The 17,182-nt window shown below is 41.0% G+C and overlaps 1 long non-coding RNA gene across 2 annotated transcripts in view; it reads right to left on the bottom strand.

Annotated features, from left to right (window-relative positions):
* The window catches only part of LOC133272088 (uncharacterized), a 239,236-nt gene extending 223,242 nt beyond the window's left edge, over window positions 1-15,994 (bottom strand). The window contains exon 1 of one of the 2 annotated variants that reach the window (XR_009744345.1): window positions 15,912-15,994. This is a non-coding gene — a long non-coding RNA (uncharacterized LOC133272088). The remainder of the gene's footprint in view (window positions 1-15,911) is intronic. The other variant, XR_009744346.1, reaches the window with a different exon arrangement.
* Between the last annotated feature and the right edge of the window lie 1,188 nt (window positions 15,995-17,182).

The following is a 17,182-nucleotide window of genomic DNA, read 5'->3' as shown; positions in this document are numbered from 1 at the left end:
AACTCATGCCTCAGAGCTGGACCATCTCCAATCTGAAGCTTTTGAAAAGCCCAGCTAAATTCCTCATTTTTCTAAGTTATTTGACACAAGCAATCTCTTCTCTACACTGAAATGCTGTTAGGAAGGTTAAGGAGTAGAATACAATTATTGTGGCTGTGTAAGTGAAGCAAGAGAGCCTGAGCTCAACCTGATAAGCTCTTATATATAAACTGGCAATCAGTATTTGTAGTACATCAAAAGGATGAACAACTGCCTACAGGAAGATACTTGCAGCATGGGAAGAGTAAATAGAAAATATACCTAATCTGTTCCTATACTAGAAGGTATGCTCCTTGCTGGTACCTCTTTGTCAATAACTTTGTTATCTGTTTGAGACATTTCCCCCATTAATTCACAAGAGAACCTTTTGAAGGAACATTACTTATATCAGACAAATTACAAGATCTACTCCATCAGCACTGGGTAATTGTTTCCAATAGCATATTACAGGCAGATGAAATACATCTGCCTGTTAGAGAAACGGCAATTTTTGAGTTAGCAGTTTTCAAAGTAAACAGTTTTCCCTTAAACATAACCATTATTCTTATTTTGGAGTTATTACACATTACTAAGGTGCTTGGAGGAAATTTGGTTCTCATAATGTGCCATTGTTTCTATACATATGTGCATGTATAGAAAAAACATATGTTTCTATACATATGTGCATGAAGAAAAAACAGTCCTTGCCCTGGAGAGCCGTGAGAGAAAGGAAAGCCTCATTATGCCCTATTTGCAGATGTAGAAGCCGTCACAATGAAGTTCAGTGGCTGACACTGACCTGCACTAGAGCTGAAGCACACCAGAAAGCCAGCTCTGAACATACACCATGCATGGTAGCTGTGGAAGCACAGCATTCACCACAGAATGACTGCCATGCTGCTGCAGCTGCACTATCAAAACTCTTCAGTGAAGCAGTTTGAGACCAGTTCACATCTATTCCAGCTATAATACAACTTCTGGACTCTGTGGTCAGGAACAGCCTTAACCAAGAGCACATGAGAATTCACTACCAGAGCACAGTATTCAATCCAGCATCCCTACACTGGAGGCCAGGACGTTTTAACCCAGCATCTGTTTCTTCATGCGGTTGTTTCAACACAAGCTTGAATACCAGGAATAGAGACAGCTCAGTCACTTATTCTAGGCTATTACTTCTATTTTTGCCTTTTGTTTTGTCACCACTGCAAGACTTCATGAGGAACTCACTAGGCATCCACAAGTACTGCTTAATTACTTGCCTTTAGCAGAGCAAGCTGCTCCCCTGATCAGAGGCAAGAGCTCCAGAAGTCACAGAAAGTTGTTCCTTTCTGACATTTTAGTTGAAATTTGTGGAACACTGACATCATCCCCGACAGCTGCAGAAGTGAGCTGTATTGGCAAACCCAGTGGCAGCTTCAGAGGCTCAGGAGAGTTCACAGGATGAGTGTGCAGAACCATTTTCTAATCTGTTTTTCACAATTTCTACTACAGATCTCATCTCCTACGACAATCCTTGCTGATATAGATCAATGTAGAAAGAGCAGAGCTTGAAGCAACAAGATCCTCTCAAATAGCTACCTGCAAGCAAGAGACTGCTCAGCCATTTTCCCTTTTTGCTTAAAGAGTCAGGCAACTGAAAGAATCTGAACTCCAGCCTGCGGATGAAATCTCAGTCAAAGCCAAGCCTAGAAGGTTGGATAGACTTGGTACAACTGCCAATCTGTAATGCCAATTTTTGCCTTAGAATGAGCTAGAGGAGGCAGCAATATGGGCAACATTGCAAAACCCTACAAAGAATATTTAGAATTTCACACTACAGCCAAGTTCTTCATCCCACAGAGACCTGGTTCTGTCCATACGTCTTTTCTGTTCAGGTCTAAGAGGTAGAACTATGTCTCTCAAGCAAGGCAGTAGCGCAGGTGAAACGAGAGAGAGTACAACCTACTTAGTGACTATGTCTCATTGTACAGTTTGTTCCCTGCTTGTTCTTAGCAGCCTGATTCACGGAGCTATTTGTCAGCCCACTTACCTGGGCCTTCATTCAGCAAGATAAAGCACATGATTATCGCTATTTGAAAGCCAAGTACAATGTAAGCAATGGACCGCATCTGTACTTAATTTTAGACTTTGTGAAATCAAGGCTAGATAAGCCACCCATGGAACACACACAACCCTGACTAAATATCTGCATGCTCTCAGGTTTCTCTGCTCATTCTCTATGCATCAAATTAACCAGGATAAATAATTTTTCCCCAATAAAACCTAATCCTTGAGCCCACACTGCTCCTGACACTCCCAGCCTGAAGCACATGGTGAAGACATTATTCTCTGCCTGCTCTGTTCCCTCCTGCCACAAACATCAGGGAAGAAATTAACTTTAGCAGACAGAGCAGCCAGGACAATTCTTACTTCAGTCAGGGAAAGCTTGGCATTAGGTTTTCCCATCTCTCTTGTTAGGAAACCCTGAAGCCTTAGAAAAGTCATTACTGATGGACCGGAATAAGTCTGTAAACCTATTATACCACATATCACCTAGACAACTTGTTTTCTCAGGGTCTGACTTGCATGGTCCATCAAGGAAATTGGGGCAGGTTGAGGGGAGTCTGGAAGGAGAAAAAAGTCCTTTCTGCCTGCTTCTTAAATCATAAATAATGGCAGAGAACAAGAGACATCCATTTTCTGAATAGAATCCAGTCTCCAGAGGCTTACTATCTCCTCACTTTCCCTACCTCACCATACACTTCATACTGGCAGACTGCAGTTTCTTCAAAGAGCAAGAGGAAAAAGACAAAACACAAACAAAAACCCTTTGAAATCTATATATTGGAGTGAAGCAGCAGAAAAATACCTTGTTTCGATAACGTTTGATTAACAAAATTTTTAAAAGCTCACTTCAGGCTTAATGATGAATTTGGCCACAAAGATAGTGACAAAGTTTCAAATCCGATTGTTCAGTTGTTCCATTTTGCAAAATAAACCCAAACCACCCAAAATTTTGTTTTGCTTTTTAAGAATACTGCCTTGTGCCAGTTCATGATGTGTTAGACAATTCGAGACACCTGCACTTTCCTCACAAAAATAAATAATTCTGATTCTCACCTGTGTGCATGGCTGTCAGTAGAGAAGGCAGGCCAGGGTTTATATGGAAGATAACATTACTATTTCTTTCCCATAGTTTATTGTGAAGCAATGGCAGCTAGTGAGACCCACAGCCATCTTATGTGCGCAGTAGTGGGTATCCCACAAGGGGAAGGGCAGCACTACATCCAGCTCAGGAAGAGGGAGAAATAACCAAACTGGTGTTTTGTCTGGTTCCCTAAGGCAGGTATTAGCTATTATTTGGCATTTATACTAAAATAAAAGGAGGTTTCATTCCTTAGATACCACCCCTAATTTTTCTGTATTTTTTCCTCTATTTCAGTACTTAAGATGGGCTCAACACTTCAACTTTTACTGAGTCACTTGACTTTTCTTTTTTCCTGCTAAGGAATTTTCTCCTCACTCAAGACAAATGCAAGCCTCCTTTCTCATGTAGTCCCACTTTCAAGGGGGCAAGAAAGAGGAGAAAATGGGGAAGACAAGAAAGAAGAGATGCTTGCAGAAATCATCTCTAAGGAAATCAATGAGCAATTCCTCATCTCCTCTCCAATCACATTTTGTTCTATCCCAAGTGTTTCTTTCACTTGAACCGTAACTAAGAAGTAACAACAAAAACTCCCAATGTTAAGCAAGGCCTGCAGCAGTATTTTTGCTGTGGCATCAGGTGGCAAAGTTCATGGGGATAGCTGTGGGAGCCTAAGACTGCAGAAGCAGCCACAATCTCCCTTTCCAATTTATTCCTTACCAGTTAAAGCCTAAGGCCTGTATTCAAATTTTGCACTCTAGATTTACACACAGATAAAATCCCACCAACTCCAGAGGCAGTTGCTTCATTAGAATCTGGGGGAAAACCACCATGTCAACAATTGACAACTGATTAGTCCATTCCCAGTCTAAAGAAGTGAAGAAGGTTTCTGACTAAACTAAGTCACTACATAAAATAGAGAGGGAAGTCAGCTAAGTGGAAAAAGTGGTTTCAATAGGAAAGATATAACTAAGAGAGATAGTGCATTATCCTAACGTCAAAACATTAGGAAAGGGATCAAGAGGGTGAATTTTCTTAGCATAAGGGCCTCTCCAAACTGTTATCATGGAAATTTTGTGAAAATGTATGCACATTTTCTCAGCTTGGCTCACATCTTGGTGGGTCTGAAGGGAACCGCAGTATGTACCCCAAGACACAGCTGGAAACATTGCCAAGACAGTGATAAATAAAAGCAAGAAGCATACATGCTAGAAAGGTTTTGGTTTGCAAAACAAGCCACAAGATGTAATTCAGTCAGCAGTAACAAACTGTAGCTGCATTCTCAGACAACCCAGGTGAAAGATTCCCTCTGGGTTCTCTATGATGCTTTTCCCCAGGTCATATATCCTTCACCGCTTAGAAGAAATAACATTTGTTAATGAAGCATGCAAGCTCATATACAACATTAGCCGCTTCCCTGTGGAAGGCACAAGAGCTCCTGAGAAACCACTGTGAGAAGCGTTAGTAAAACAGAGGGCACAGTTTCAAGCCTTTAGATCTTGGATCCTGCATCTGGCTTTCCAACTCAATTTAAAAAAATAGTTATAGCAGAACCTGCCTCTCAGCACTGGATGATTTATTCAGTTCAGCATAAGCTTCTGGGCCACAGAGCTCTACTCCAGTCCAATCCATAGCAGATCTGGATTCAGTTCTTACACCAGTGAGAGCACTGGGCAGACCTAAGGTATTTCTTTTCTCCAGCCTTTTGTTTATAGGCTAGGGTAATGCTCCTATTTCCCCACAGGAAATACCACATGCAAATGTTGTACACCGACCTGAATTTCCTCTGGAAGAGACAGGGTAGAAATAGGCATCAAAAACAAGTTAACCCACCTTAGAGCATAACTGTTAGAAGCCCAGGCAGCACTCAAGTGCCCTAAGCCACAATCTCAGCTGTGATTTTAATGTTGGCAGTCATGAGATGCCAAGACCTTCCCTGCACTGTCATCTCTTGTTTTCCCTTGACAGGCAGAAGGAGGAAAATAAGGACAGGAAGCAATTCCAGGGGAAGAGGACACTCTTTCTGGTGCATAGTGCCTCACAAGTCCACCCATACTGCAGCGAGGTGGTCCTCAGACCTGGCTACAGCTGCCAGTGATGACTTCTGTCACATTGATCTTGCCCTACAAAATTCTCCACTAAACCTTTACTTCATTTTTACACCATGTACGTGAGCAAGAGGACCCAGTTTTAAAACTCAACCAGTTTCTGCCTTTATGTACTACAAGAAACATGGCCACAAGACTGTTCTTGCCCAGTAGTCTTGAGACTTTTCAGTGTGCAAGGCAACAGAGGTAAGTTAGATCCTCTGCAGTAGCAGCTAATGAGCTGATCAGTTGTACAACTATTTACTGCTATTGAAAAAAAGGATTGTCACTATGACAACAGCAGCATTTACCAGGTTTGATTTCTCCAAGACACAGCGTCTCCTGGGGAGCACACACAGTGGACTGACAAGCTATCAGAGCTTTTCACAGGGTCTCCTAGGAAATATTTCCCCTTGTTTTCCATTGCAGAAAGTTCTGCTGCGTGACAGTCATTGCTTTGATCAACTTCATGAACCCCCCCACTCCATGACTCCTCAAAGGAGGGAGGGGCAAGGAAAGTTGGAATTAGATGATCTTAAGATCCTTTCCAACCCTAACCATTTTATAGAGTTAGTAGGGAAATCTTTACTGTCTAGAGTAATAAGGCCATAACACAACTTGTGGCACTAAGTGCCAAGTAGGTGCATTTTGTGCCACTATTCAGGGCTCAGCTCCACTGTTCTAACTTCAACTCAGCTTCCTTCCAGCTCACATCACCCCTCAGGGCTCAGGATACCAGCCCAAGACACCACACATTTCTAAGGGCTGAAACTCTTGCTTTTACCAAAATCAAAGCCCCATTTCATTATGCAACACCAGAGAAAGCTCTTCCAATGCAACAAATGGGCCAAAACAGGTAGCTGAGTCAAAATAAATGCCAGTGCTTTTTTTTATGTAGAAATACATTTTTTACATGACAAATGATGCAGATTAATGAGAGAGGGCCTGCCGGAAAAGCAATTCTGTCCCTATCTGCATGTTTCCATCTCTCTGTGCTGAACATAAGGAGCCTGTGGATGCAAGGCTGACCATATTAGGTTACTGACCAGACAAATCTAATCCCAAAAAACTAGTTATTAGATCAGCTAGCTGTCTGAACCTCCCCAAGGACACATTTGTTTCTGATGCATGGGATTGGAACATAGCAGGGGAGCAGCCCAAGCTTATATTGAATAAAGTCTAGCGAAGTCACATCCTAATGTTTACCCGCAGGCATCTGCGGTTACAGATATACCTTAGGTCACTGACATTGCTTGAAAACTCACACTGACCAGTAATGATAACCCTGAGACATTTCACCATATTACAGTTGCAGCAGCTTCGAGCACAGAATCACTAACTTTGAAACTATGCTCTGGAGTTCAGTACCAAAAGTCTATAGCTATTCCTCCAAAACAAGCAGGCACTTTCTGTGTGCAGAAAGCCAATTGACAGCATGGGAGCCAGGAGAACTTCAATATTTATTTCTAAAGGTACTTAAACACAATTTCTATTTTAGCATTATGACATTAAAGCAATTTGTCACAAACAGAAAAATGCATGCAGCCACATCTATATGTGTCTGCCTACAAATCTCCCATTTGAAGCCCACAGGAACTTGGTTACACGTCTCTTAAGAAAAATCACTATTTTCAAGAGTACTAGGAAAGAAATGAAGAATAACCTAGTTCTTCCTAGGATATTTGGGATCAACACATTTGAAAGCAGTCAATAGTAAACTGAAGAGAGTAGAGATTCAGATTTCATCCCCTCCAGTTCTGCTCCAATAACAATTTTACCGAGGATGGAGAACAGAAGAAACATTTTTCTCCTATTAAATAAGGAAAAACACTCATTTGTGTTTCTTAAAATCATTCCTTTAAATTTCTTTAATTTCTTAACTTTTCCCAGAACCCCAACAATAGTTCAAGTATGGCAGCAGGGAGAGCTCTGTGCTTGCTGTCAGCTCCTAACACATACTTGTGAGTTATACCACTGACTGAGACCAAACCAGACATTAAGATCTGAGGCATTAGCACAGGCATGGTTCTGTTTATGCCTTCTGAAGGAATACCTGCTTGCTCAATTTGCCTGCCTCATAGGGTAATATTAAAGCATGCTGTAGACTCTTCTTGTAACTTGCTGCTCTTTTCACAGAGAGGGTAAGAAAGAAGGGACAGCTCCAGGGTTCCCTTCTCCCTTCAGGGCACTCACCCAGCCCTGTCAAGGTTTGGACCAGCAGCAGCCTTCTTACAGCTAAAGCAGGGAGGTGGGTGCTTGGGTGGCCAAAGGGATCAAAACAGAGCAGCCAGAAGCATTGGATGCAAGAAAGGAAACACACAGAGTACATCTGGAGGACCAGAGGCCATTTGGAAAGTGCAAAGTAGAAACCACTGGGTTGCAAGACACAGGAAGAAGAATGTCTGTAGCAGCAGAGCCAAATGCAGGTTCTTCAATATGCCAAGAGATAAGTGCTAATCATCACAGATACAGCCAAATCCTAAGGAGCAAGATATAGATGTCCCTGAGAGCACAGGGAAATGAAGATATTTCAAAGTCATAATGCTAGAGGCTAGATACTAGTGGTGTAGACTCACATCATTTGGGCTGACATACTGCATGGTGGGGATATAAATCCCAGGTACAATTTCAAAAGTTAGCAACATTGCTCTGCAGGCACTTCTTATATCACAATAGATGAGACTATTTCATCCTCCAGGACATTGTAACACTACACAGCACTGATTTGACACGAGAACATTTTGTCAATTTGTGTCTCTTCTTGTTCTTTAAAACAAGAATTCTGCTGCACTATACCCGACTCAATTTTTCCCAACACATTTTTCTCTCTTTTTAAACCTGAGGTGTCTTAAGTGAAAAGTACCTCACCATCAGTATCACTTCTGGGTTTTTTTACAATACTTTCTGTGTGTGTGTCAGTCCCCATTTGTCTCCTGCTGGGATAAGTGGATGTGCCTTCCCAAGTTGGCCCCAAGGCCTAGCCACAACCTTGCTTCTCTTCCTGCTTCTGACAGCTCCAGTTAAAAAGTGGTTTCATTTTAAGACAATGGAAAATACCTGGAAAGAAAAACAGCCTTTATGATACCTGCTCTACAGAGTCCCATGGTCTTCTGTGCTGTACAGAAGCACTCCTGCTCCCAGTTTTCTCAATAACCATGTTAGCAAGCGTCTACCTCTGCTAGTCAATTCTTGGAAGCAGGGTATTTGCCTAGCCTCCAACTCTGCAGTCGTGACAGGATGGGGAAAATGAAGTTTGGGTTTGGTTGGGGTTTTTTGGATAAATTCAATTAATTCAGCCAAACAAGCCAAGGGATGATGAGGTTTAGGAAGCACAATATTGTTCCATGGATAACAGATTGTTGAAGTTACCAAGTTTCCTCTAGAAATTATGTAAAGTGGAATTCACTGCATAATGTAAATATAAAAAGATAGAAACCATTCCCAGCTCAGGAGGTTGCTTGGCCTGAAAAACAGTACAGGACATCACTCAAAGGTGTATCATTACCCTTCCCTAAGCATTAACTTAGGCCTCTGCTGGAGTCAGAATACAGAACTAGAGGAACCCTTAACATGGACATTATTAATCAGGGCCTGGCGCAATGCATCTGAAGCCACTCAGTGACATTAGCCTGAACTTATCCACCTGAAAAGTCCTGGAGCATAGACAAACCTGGTGTCACGTCACCAGCCAAGATCAGTGATGAGCTTACAGAAGCTGATGCTCTCACAGAAATCTTCTTTCTAATGTCATTTTATCTTAAGAGCTTAGGACCCCATGTCTGAGGAATTTAAGTGAAGCCCCATGAATCTCCCTTCCATATGACTAATAATGACTTTAGACCCAAGGCTGCTGGGCTACATGAGTAAAGGCCTATCAGAGTGAACCAGAAGAAGCCTAATAACCTCATCATAAGAGCTGGAGCACATCAAGAAGCATACAGTTTCTCCAAAAACAAAGGAAATTATCTGACTGATGCCATTGGGTGAAACCCACAAGGATGAACCAAGCAAAGACGCTTCCCATTAAAAGTTCTGCATGCTGATGGGGGTTATTGCCTCAAAGGGGATAGGGCTTTTTATCGGAGGTGAGGTGAACTGCATTTTGGGATTATGCAAATATTACAGAGTCTTCTGGTGAAGGACTCTGGAGTCTACACAGGAGAAAGAATACAAGTAAGAGAGTTATGAGAAAAGCTTCAGAAAGGAATTAGTATCTTATTAGACATCGTAGAAAACAGCCTCGGGTTGCTCAGGGATCAGCAGAGCTTATTTTAGTTCTTTTCAGTAGGAAAATTCTAGCAGAAAACACAGCTTGAGTTTTTAACTGGAAAAACAGTCAAAGTGGAAAGAGTAAATAAAATAATTAAGTGTCACAGCCTGACTGAAACCACTGGAGATACGAAAACACTTGTTTTATAGAAGCACCATTATACACTTCGATCAAGGTTTTCAGAGTTATTTACCCCAAACCCCTTCTTTACATGCAATCAAATAATTAAATCTTAGTACTCAATGCACAATGCAAGTGCCTTACAGTTTTCTGTGTGCATAATTAAAATTATTTATAGACAAAAGTGACAACTGTGTGTATAAATTCAATGTTTCAGCATTACGTTTAATATCAGCAGGCAGGAAATTAATTAGTTAATGGGAATGCAGAGCTTTTCTTAAAGGGCAAAAGCATTAATTACTATTTCTTCTATTTTAAATGGCTCTAATAGACAGATTCCTCCCAAAGTATAGCTAAAGATTTCAGGTATTGTTTTATATAATCAAAATTTAGGCTCAAAATGAGCCATCAACCAATGAACTGGTAATGGTTATTATTCCTAGTGGATTTAGGGTTCTCCCCTGCCGCCCTTGAGGAATAAATCCAATACTCTTGAGGAGTAACTTACAAAAGGCATTAGTAATTCTTGCACTGCAGTTATCAGCAAATGCACCAATTTACCTAATTCAGTGGCCATTTCCAAAGCAAGCCTCCTTACAGTGTCCCTGAGCATCCCATGAGCTTTCATTCACACTGCTTCATGCACACTACAGGGTTATTTTTTTCCCCCATCTTAGCAATTTACAGGATTGACCAATTTCAGAGGAAGGTTACCCTAAAAAATAATAGCTTCAGGTAGAGATGGAGCACAAAGATAAGCATCAAAGCTTCAGACAGGTCATGGACTAACAATAAAGGAGTTGCACTCTACCTGAGTTCAGCTCTATGGAGTCTATGCACTATTTCACCCAGGCAGTATGTGCTTAGCAAAAGCCATTTTTTGTATGGGAAACCTTCATAGAAGCCACACATGTATAAGAAATTATCTGGTGAATTCTACTGTTCTATGGTGACAACCCAGGCCCAACAAGAAGAAACAGTGGTCTTTCCAGATAGGCACAAACAGGAAACCCTCCCATGAGGGGTAATGGCTTCACATCACTTTAGGCAAAAACAGAGGTGCTGGCATTATCATTTTGGAGTTACTTTGAATTACATTGTGTCTAGCCTGTTTTCTGGCATCCCCATCAACCAGCAGCCCCACACCCTAAGCCTCAGCGGCACTAGTCAGTAGCAGATCTGCACTTGTCACCCTGCACCACAGCTTACAGCTAACACAGCCAAAGCCTCCAAGCTCTGAAGCTTCCACAACACAAGTCCAAACCCACCAAACAGGAGCTCTCATGCTGCAAAGACCACAGGCAGCATGAGCTGGTGCCCTTGAACTATCTGATATCCCAAAGACAGAGCTCTCACCATCATGCCTCTGTTACCTGCCCTTTGCTAAGGTCACTGTTGTTGCATAGGCACTCCTTAAAGAGGAGCCCCTGAGATACAGCTTGGCAGGGGGTGGTGTATTTGGGAATAGCCCAGGTGACCCCTACAAGGGAATTTAAGCTCCCACTCTGTCCCCAGCTGACTGTTTTACAAGATGATGATGCCCATTTCCAGAGCCATTGAAAGCATTCTGTACACTACATGCAGCTATGGCATGCCCACAGCATTCAAAGGGGGAATGCATAACCGTAGTGCTGGTTATTCAGCTGCCAGGAAAAAAAACTATTCCCACCAGCAGAGCAAGAAAGGAGTTGTTCAAGACAAGCTCTTATACTTATTATCCACATTCACACCACCACCAGCCTTCCTTGTACATATATGTAAACTGACAGCTTTTTCTCCTTCAGAGGCGATTAAGTATTCCCTGCATCATTTCCTATGCAAGAGACTGGTAAGGTGTATAAACATAACTACTGATTCATCCCTGCTAAAGACTTCACCATTGTCACCTAGTTATTGTTTGTACTAATTAAAACACTGTATGCAGATCAAGTCAACACTGTGACACTACATCAAAAACATCTAAGCACTTCATCTTATTGCTAAAATATGCAGGCATGTTTTTCATCATCAGAACACTTCCTTTCTAATTTAGAAGTGAATTAGGCACCACTGCAAGTTTGTGACTCAAAGATAACTGAAAGACTTTTCCTGGCTTCTTGTGTTTTCAATTTGCAAGTGCTGCAAGAGGTTTAATAGTAGCTGTAATTCTCTGTGCTTCACCAGAAGTCCCCAAGAGGCCAGCCACAATGCTAGTTTCTCAGAAGTAAGCCATTACACTTGCTTGCTATAAAGATCAGGATGCAGAATAAATGTGAAATACAATGTAATTAAGAACTCTTTCACCGAGAGCCATTTCCATTATTCAGAAAGTCTGAGTGTTTTGATGAAAGCCAATGAAGACCAATCCCCTCAGCCAGGTAGCAAGGGCTACCTCTCATGATGATTACTTTCTTCAAAATTAAGAATCCCCATCAGTTGTCTACTCATTGTAGATTAGGCTGAAACAGAACGTTGACTAAGTTGCTTAATGTTGAGTCACACTGTTTAGTTCACAACGGACAAGTACCTGAATTCCCCATGGGGTAGGTCAGAATAAGAAAAGCCAAAGTAGCCAATGGATTATGCTCTGAAAAACCTATTTCTCATACTGAAGGCTAAAAAATAATTCAAGATTCTGTTGATTTGTTGTTTGGGGCCTGAGGTTATAAAAGAGTAAAGCCAGATGAGAAATACAAGGTACTGGAAGGCCTACAACTCGGAAGAGTAATGGTCGTTTGCCATTTTAAAAGAAAATGAAAGTTTTACAGGACACATTAACCTGTTCTAAAGCCTGTTCTTACCTTTCTTCACCCTAAGTTTCACAGCTCAGCAGAGCAGAGCTCTCTGACAGGTCACTCCAAGGTCTTTGCCTGGCAGGGTATGCATCCATAATATAGCACCTTTCTATAAGGGGCAAGAAATGTGTAATAGTTCATCAGCACAAGGGCTCTAACAGCTTGCAGGCAACAGTAACCCTTGCTCCCAGCACCTTGGAAAGGAAGCCTCCCACAATAAGGACAACAGTTCAAGATAGAAATAATCCTATATAGCAATGCTGCACCTGGGATTTCTCAAAGACCAGAGAACTGACATTTCCTACCAGCAAAGCAATGAGGGAGTTTACACAATGCCAGCCAGACTTGCAGGCTTCTCCTCTCTTTAGAATGGCCTGAATGCCTGCAGAAATACACACCACCTCAGTGATGGTTTCTTTGCAAGTGTGCACTAAGGACAATTCAGATCAGTGAATTTAGAAAAGTTCAATTTAACAATTGAGATTTGACCATACTTGAGCAGAACTTTTGCTCAAACTGTCACGACACTTTGGGGACACACAGTTAAACCTCCCTACCAGTCACAAGAAATTCATACAGGGTAGCCATCACTGGGACATCATTTTGTCACAACTCAAGGTGATTGATGCATTGGAACAGTGACTACAGTTAAACTGAGAGCTAGCACATGACTGGGAGTTGAGATGCTCTTGCAGCGTATGCCTTTGCAGCCATGCATGGGCCACCATTGCTAAATGAGCATAAAGTATGAACCTGCATATGAAATGAACTTAAGGAGGAGCATTAAAATCCCTTAACGTGCTCTTACCTACACTGGAAAGAATAAAAAGCTTTGCTCCTCCATCTTTGTGAAAAAGCCTGAAGAACATCAGATGGACAAAGCTATAGAGATGGCATGTACCATTAGAGAGTAAAGGAAACAAGTTAACAGGCTGATTCTTTGTTTATTAGGAGACCTACACAAGGCAAGAAATTCAGTACAAGCATCCTGCAGCTCTAGAAGAATTTGAGAGACTGATTAATATACACACACACACACCCCACACATTTCTAAAGGAGAGGCACTCACCCGGGTATAGTTTAGGCAATGAACGATAACCGAACAGAGCACTTTTTGCTGCAGTCACTTTAAGTTTACTGAACAATTCTGGGTAGAAAAAACAGAAAAGTGAGACCACATTAAAGCAAATCCTTGTCAGAGGGAAAGAAAACAGCTAAAACATTTCTTAAAGGCATAGGCAATTAAGCACATGTTCAGAATTCACATTTGAGATACAAGGAAAATAAAGACATAGGGTTTTTTTCCATGCAGGAGGATTTCTTATTTATAAACCAAGAGAAAAATAATTACTTTCAGCAAGTTAAAACTAACCCTTCCAGAAAAAGGGTCCTTCACCCAGTCAAAGACCATTACTCACACAGCAGTGTTTGTTAGAAACCAAAATAACATATTATTCATATCAAGTCCTTACATTCAGTCAGCCCCACCCCTCCAACACCTCATTTTTCCTATTTAGTTTAGGATTTTGCTGAGATGTAGCATAAGGCTAACATTTTCTATGATTTACTTCTTGAAGCTACTTGATATGTACCAGATTAAAAGCAGCCCTACTACATACCCATAAAAAACAGCCTTATTTCACCTTCTTCATTTCACATTGTCCTTCCTCTTTGAAGAAAGCCCACTCCCCACTGGGTAATGTGCTCTATTTATCAGCACCTGGAGAGAACTCCATAACAGGACTTGGCTGTATATTGCAGTACCCCACTAACATACTACCTTTCATCTATTAAACACCTGAATTTTCAACCTGAAGGATGCCCATTAAATTTCACTAAACTAATACTTGGATATATGTTTTTGGCTCCTCATAGTACATACCTAAACAAAATCCTCTGGCTACTACAACAATTAACATGCTGATAAAACAAAGGGTTTATTTAGCTACAGTTCATATATACACTGACAAGAAATTAAAGCATCATGTAGCATATAAAGGGGGGGAATCAAGTAACAAGACAAAACATGAAATTTCTATATCATACAACAGACATTCTATAATTAATTAAGTGATTTTCACCAGCTGAGTTCTACCTTCACTTTTGAAAAGTTGTTTGCTATATTCTCTGCTTGTCATGTCCTATAAAGCTTGACCTGGTTTAAGTCTTACAGCTACCACTCTGAAACTAGAATGTGTTTCAATCTCCCAGGTTCATTGGACACAGGTAAAAACTCAGTTCATTTGTCAATCTCCAGCTCAGAGTTCATCCTGTATCTTCCAATATCTTATCACTCCCAAGCAAAGGTTTCAAATCACAATTGAAGTACAAATCTAACAATTAAAACAAGGTCTACTGAAGAGGGAAGTAAGGTTTACATCATCGGATAACACTACTTCTGCAGTTCCCATCACAAGCCCCAGGTAAAATAAATCTTCAGCACAAGTTCTGTAACAGTTTATTTTCCATTCTGAGAGAATAAGAGAATGTGGGACGGCAAGAACTTCCTATGACATTCCTGGCACGTGTTTCATAGGTTAACAGTTTGATTCATTGCCTTTAATAAAAGACATATCCAAGAGAATGTTTTCTTCCAGGAACACTGAGGTACCACCCTAATAGGAGGATCTGAAAGACAATGCTGATGGTAACTCACAGTGTGAGCTTTACCCAAAACACATCTCCTACAAAGATGCACTTTGCTGAGGCTCAGACCTACTCCAATGAATCTTGGTATAAATACTGTTATTAGAGTAATTTTTTTTTATTCCAGGGGACAGCCTAGGGAACCCCTGAGTCACTGCAGGTTTTAGTCACTATTTTAGAGCTATGCAGACAGGCGGGCAGTAATTTAACAAGAAAATGCTTATGTTATGTAGACAATGAAGAAGACCTGGAGACAAATACATTTTAGTTACAGAATCTGTTCTATATTAAGAAGCAAGCTACACACACTGCTTGAAAGCTTTGCCACGTCTACCTTTCAGGACTGCCTAGAGCTCTGTTACAGGCATCAACACCCTCTGTGAGGGAGGATTAGCCTCCAATACATGCAACCCAAAGCAAATGGGGCTCCAAAACAGGTACTGCAGTCAATTGATTAAGACCAATTCTGTAGGAATGACTGCTTTTATGAAGAAAAAGGAATTACATCGCCAATCTTCAGCAGGTTAGAAAGTACACATGATTGTGTAGAGTTCTGCTAATTATTCTTTCAGCACTAGATGAGATCTTCCAAACCAAATCTTTAAAGGGTTTGCAAAATCTAGCGTCTAATCTTCCTCAGGACTAAAGGTGAGTTTGCTGCAGGTCACTACCATTACCTAACCGAGGCACAATAGTGACATGTATGTCATTCAACAACACTGGGCAAACACATTATGCATGTCTACAGAAATCCATAGCTACTAAAAGCATTCAGACTTGCAATGTGCTTAAGTATCTAAACCACAGCCGTCTACCAATTTTAGTTAACATTGTACATATCCATATCCCAGAAGATCCTGTAAAACACTTACCTTCAACTATACCCAGTCCAAAGTTCACTTTCTTCCCCCAAAGACTCATAAGAAAAAGCAGTAATCCATTTACAAGCCAAAACTCCATGTCTTCCTTCAGATTTTATCTTCTTCTACATACTGGCTCATCAAGCTAAGAACTCAGCCTCACCTGGAGCAGATGGGTCAGGTCTTACTTTGCTTACAGGTGAGAGCAATGAGGTAATCTGGGAGACCAAGCCACACAAACAATAGGAAGTAGACAATGTAACATTGATAAAATAAGAGTCTTTTTACAGAACTAAGGATAAAGTGCATTGGATGGTGACCTTAGGAGAAAAGGACTGGGTCAGCCAGTGTTAATACCTGTAGCACTTAAGATGTATGAGTTATAGATAACGCCCTTCATAAGAGGTATAGTATTGAACTAGAGGGAAAGAAGTTCCCAGACCAGCTGACCTCTCAAAAACTGACACAAAAAAGCTTTGTATTTTCTTCAGGAAAGGTATTCTTTGAACAAAATTAGCAGCTAAATCCGAGCAATATGACAATACTGGCTGATCATCTGGAATTTACGGGCTCAATAAGCATAGCTCAAGGACAGAGGACAGGTTGGGTGATCTGATGATACATTTGTCCTTAAAGCCCAGGCATGAAAGAAAGGAGACAAAGCAGTGTGTTCACTGCAACTCACCTGTGTAAATCCTTATTCTCCACGTTAGCTGCAAGCTTTCTTTTTAGGTGCCTTGAATGTATTTTGTAGAAGTATTTTGGGTGTCCTTCTGAGTCTATTACAGACCACACAAACACTTCAATAGACTTTCCTGGGCCTTAGTCCTAAATAAACCATGAGAATTTCCAAGCTGTCTTTTACTTTACCTCTTCTGGGAACCAAAACCCCTCTGAAAATGTTTCAGAGCTCTTCTAGGACCCTGCAACCTCGATGAGCTCAATGCAACAATGGGATCTGAAATTAAGGTTCAAGTTCTCTACCTGTTAGAGTGATAGTGGGTCTTTTTCTTAGTATCCACCTAGATGTTTTCTTTCTTACTTATGAGTTTGTCTATATGGTAAAGAATAACCCAAGCATTCTCTTATTAGATTGAGCTTGGTTTTGGTTAAGACCCATCTCCATATGTTATGCACAAAAGGTCTCACCATAACAATAGAACCCTAACCCTCCCCCAAAATATCCTTACAAATCTTTAGGCTCAACCCATCCAACTCTCTTTTTCATTTAGATTTCCCTTTAAGTTTTGCTTGTGCTTACAGAGAAGCTTTCCCCTATCTCT

The sequence above is a fragment of the Pezoporus flaviventris genome, unplaced genomic scaffold (assembly GCF_033815535.1).
Source record: "Pezoporus flaviventris isolate CSIRO_AGI_PZ_B2104156 unplaced genomic scaffold, CSIRO_AGI_Pfla_v1 ptg000029l, whole genome shotgun sequence".
Classification (NCBI taxonomy): domain Eukaryota; kingdom Metazoa; phylum Chordata; class Aves; order Psittaciformes; family Psittacidae; genus Pezoporus; species Pezoporus flaviventris.
The sequence above is the reverse complement of the archived record's forward strand: the minus strand, read 5'-3'. Positions and strand labels throughout refer to the sequence as shown.